A 4,230-nucleotide genomic window follows, 5' to 3' on the forward strand; every position below is an offset into this window, starting at 1 on the left:
TGTGTTCAATTCAAATAAGCATCGAGATTCATGCTTGACGACTTATCAATCATAAATCTAACTTTACTCCTATTTAATGCTTTCATATTTTATTGATACATCTTCTATTGAACAGAAATTAGCATGATATTACTTCATCTATGTGCTAAAATCTACAGCTATTCCTTTATCTACATGCCAACATCAATTAATGCATAAAAATTAATTATAAACAAAAAAATATGCATAAAAGACGAGCATTATTTCCCAAAAGTTAGAAAAAACTTAACCAACAGAAAAGCTAAGAAAAAAAAAAAAGGCAAGAAGTTAGGCTCAACAAGAATACACAGATGAAATGTAAGCAGTTTCATCCGGGTAAAAATCATATTTATATAGTTCAATTAAAAGAGTTGAATTCCCTAACAACAGAAACCTGTGAGAGGCAAGGAACGATTCATCAAAAGTCTGACAGACACTTCTAGCCTTTACAGATCCTGTACGCTCAAACCTGCAAAATTAAACAAAAATAAATAAAGATCCCTCCATATATTCCAAAATTATTACTATTTACTACAGCAATTATTAAACAATTGTATGAATGTCATATTAGTAAGTTACCTGGAGGTAGAGATTGCTTGAGCTTATCAGCCTTCTCCGAGTCAAATACACATAGTGTGTAAAGATACTTTGAACATCAGACCTTAAACTTCACAACCCCTTTGCTCCGTTTGATCTTTACAGAGCGAGCATCCTTCCTTCTAGCTGTGAGAAGGAAATCCTTGATCTCATGGATCTGCTTCGGCTGTGCCAACAAACAAGTAAATTTCAATATCAGAAAACCAGTATTTGGTATATAATTTTGTCTAAAAAGGATTAACTAACTTGTCCACAAGAAAATACAACTAAAATTGATATCTTACTAATGATAGTTTAAGCCGCACATAGCATAGTAACATAAATCATAAATTACACTTATCAACATAATATTTCTTACATATCTTTAAAAAAATGGTAATGCAAATAACAGTGCAGGCATCTAATCCAAAAGCAGTTGATTCCACCAATGCAATAGAAGAGGCTTTCAGTGGAAATTGATTCAGCAGAGCTTATTAGGCTGCAAGGCCAGAAGAAACACTCATTTAACCCAATCCTCACCATGAGAGGGGATTTGTCAAAACTACGCTATGGAAAAGCGCATATTTGCCTTCGTGGACCTCATAACATATGAGCCGTTCCCTTGAGAACAAGATCAACTATGCACCTATTCACGGAGAATTTGGCCAGATAACTAGTCTCAACAAGCCTTAACCCTAAAAAGCACTCGCCATAGAAAAACTTAGCTTTCTCAGCTTTTTTCCCACTAATGCCATATGTATTCAAAGGACATCCTAGTCCAAGCTATTGGAGGCACAAAACCTATAGAGCCCACAATCATGGCAGCATCAAATATATTTGTCTTTGGTTCACAACCACCTTCGTCTAAGAGACTTGTCGGTTTTTTGGGGACTCTAACTTTACAGATTTGCCCAAGGCATTCACTCTTGAAAACTCGCCCAAGGCAATCACTCATGAAGAGTCAAAGAACTCATCATCGCATTTCAAGAAACGTCAAAGGGAGTATCTTTCATGTTACCTTTCAGCATAGTCTATGTATTTGATTCATTATTTATTTTTCCTATCAGTTATCATTTTTTTAGGTGTATTGTTTCACATAACTCTCTTAATCCTATAAATAAGAGATGAATAAATATATTTCAAACTTTATGTCATTTTTTACCATTCACAAAGATCACTCAGCTTCTCATCTAGTCTTCACACTCTCATTCATTCATCTTATTCTCTTGTTCTGAATAATTAAATTTGTTATTAAGGTCAAGTGTCACCCACAGGCAAATTTGAATCAACAATCAACAGAATATCTAGATTAATCCCCTGCGGAGGGCAACACGAACAGACAGTTTGGAACGGAGATTAATTTTTCAATTCTATTACCACAAGCAGAAGATGCACTTAATCCAAGCAAGTTCAATGCAGCAGAGAGAATTCAACACCCAAAAATTCGATAATATTTCAGCGATTATCATCATACCTTAAAAACTCAAAGTCCATATATCATTGATTACGATATGGCTTAACCGATCATTTATCATCAACAGGAATTCCGTTAATCATTTCTAAACACTAATAGATTATCAACGAGAACATGTGAAAAAAGTTCATCATCCAGTCTTCTTATTCGAATTAAATCTTCGAACATTATCAAAAGTATAAAATAAAGAAAGGATAAATACAACTACATGAAAAAAATTTCGGGATAAAAATTAAATCGAGAAAACACAATATTGAGTACCATTTCCAAATTCTTCAGGAACTGCTCTCGCTCTGATAAATCCGAGGGTGACGGCAACTTCAAACCCTAACCGATATGGAGGCTCTTATATCGTCCGACACCGAGTAGAAACCCTAATTCAATTTTCTGCAACTTTATGCAAATGCCACAGATATTTTCCAATATTATAAAATGCACCGCAAATGTGGATTTTCTATGTTTCTCGGACCGGACCCGGATCCGCTATAGCTTAATGGGCTTGACTGCCAAGTCTCTAACAGGAATCAAGGATATGAAAAACGTCAATTATTAATGAATATATTATATAAGCATGTTTTATAATTGGCGTATGATGAACATTTATGGTGATAAAGAAAATATTTGGCTTAGAATTGAATAAAAATCTTGTGACATCGGAGTTGTAATTTAGTTTTGATCATTGATTTGTATTGATGGAAGTCATCGACCTTAGTTGTAGTTGTGGGTATCAATCATGGTGATGGTGACTAGCGGTGGGGATGATGGCCTTTTTGCTAATGATGATGTGATAATGTTCAGTATTGTTGGCAAGTAAATATCAATGATAGTGTTGATGGTAGGTATGGAAGTTATTAGTGATGATGAATATCGATGTTAGTGTTGACAATAAGCACCGACCGAATTTGACAATGACAATGGTAAAAAATATTAATGATAAAGTCCATCAAACTTGATGGCGACAACAAGCATCTATGTTGTCGTCGATGATGGTCATTGAATTTGATGTTGATGTGAGGCATTGATATTATTTATGACAGGGATAAGGAGTAACTATTTTAAAGTAATTAAGAGTATCAACATTATCTGTCACGACCCGGCCCGGTGAGCTCGCACAGGCGAGGCGGGAACAAAGGTCGGACGGTATGTTAAAAATTTTTAATCTCTAAAACTATTTCCATAATAATTGAAAGAGCCTCTAAAACATCAAATTGAAAACACATAAACATAAACCTCAATAAATTCGTAATTACCTTTCTTCTTGATCTCCTCCCCTACGATAAACATTGCCGCCCCTTCTACTAATTTGATTAATTTAAGCTTACCTGAAAATGTTAACAACTAACATTAAGCTAAAGCTCAGTAAGTAATACACAATTCTAAACTACAGTAAACAAGGCAACTGAACAATATGCTAAATGCCAATTTCATATGAACATAATATAAAAATGATTTCATACTAACATAACATTAAATATATCATATCATAAACCATATCTTTCATTTTCCTTTCCATATTCATATCAATATATTTAACTTTCACTTTTCGTATATAATACAACCGTCACAAGAGTCACCGTCTGTACCATAAAGGTACTCCTTTACCATTTTCCTTTTCCATATCCTTTACCATTTTATCGTGCACGAGTACAGCGTCCCCAGCTAGTACCATAAGGGGGTGAACTCCATCCTTTCAACATACACATACAAGCATTCAAATAGCATTCATATCATATCATATCTTTTCATCTCATAAATTACATAATCTTTATCATATAATGTCATAAAATATAGTATAAACTTTGCATGATCAATCATTTGAACAGAGTAGTAAAATCATGATCTAAAATTAATCATAAAGATTGCATGAACATGTTGGAACTTTCAAAACAAAGAACTGGAGAGAAACAAAAATATTACTGTAATAAAGAATCATGTATACTTACAGAAGTTTGGAATCTGATTTCCTCTTGCTAGTCCTTCCTTCGATGCCACCACGATTAATCACCTATAAGTATCAATTTATTATTCTTAAAATCTATAAAATAATTTAAAACAAAATCTTTTCTTTCTAAACTATTCTAGATTCTCTCTCTTTCCCTCACTCTCTCTCTCTCATTTTAAACAAAAAGGCAATTATACATATTTTAAAAATTCATAGTTTT

At 33.5% G+C, this 4,230-nt stretch overlaps 1 pseudogene; it reads right to left on the bottom strand.

Annotated features, from left to right (window-relative positions):
* Positions 1 to 464: 464 nt before the first annotated feature.
* LOC110116010 lies at positions 465 to 3,737 on the bottom strand (annotated as a pseudogene).
* Positions 3,738 to 4,230: the final 493 nt, after the last annotated feature.

Source organism: Dendrobium catenatum, unplaced genomic scaffold (assembly GCF_001605985.2).
Source record: "Dendrobium catenatum unplaced genomic scaffold, ASM160598v2 fragScaff_scaffold_1360, whole genome shotgun sequence".
In the NCBI taxonomy this organism is placed as follows: domain Eukaryota; kingdom Viridiplantae; phylum Streptophyta; class Magnoliopsida; order Asparagales; family Orchidaceae; genus Dendrobium; species Dendrobium catenatum.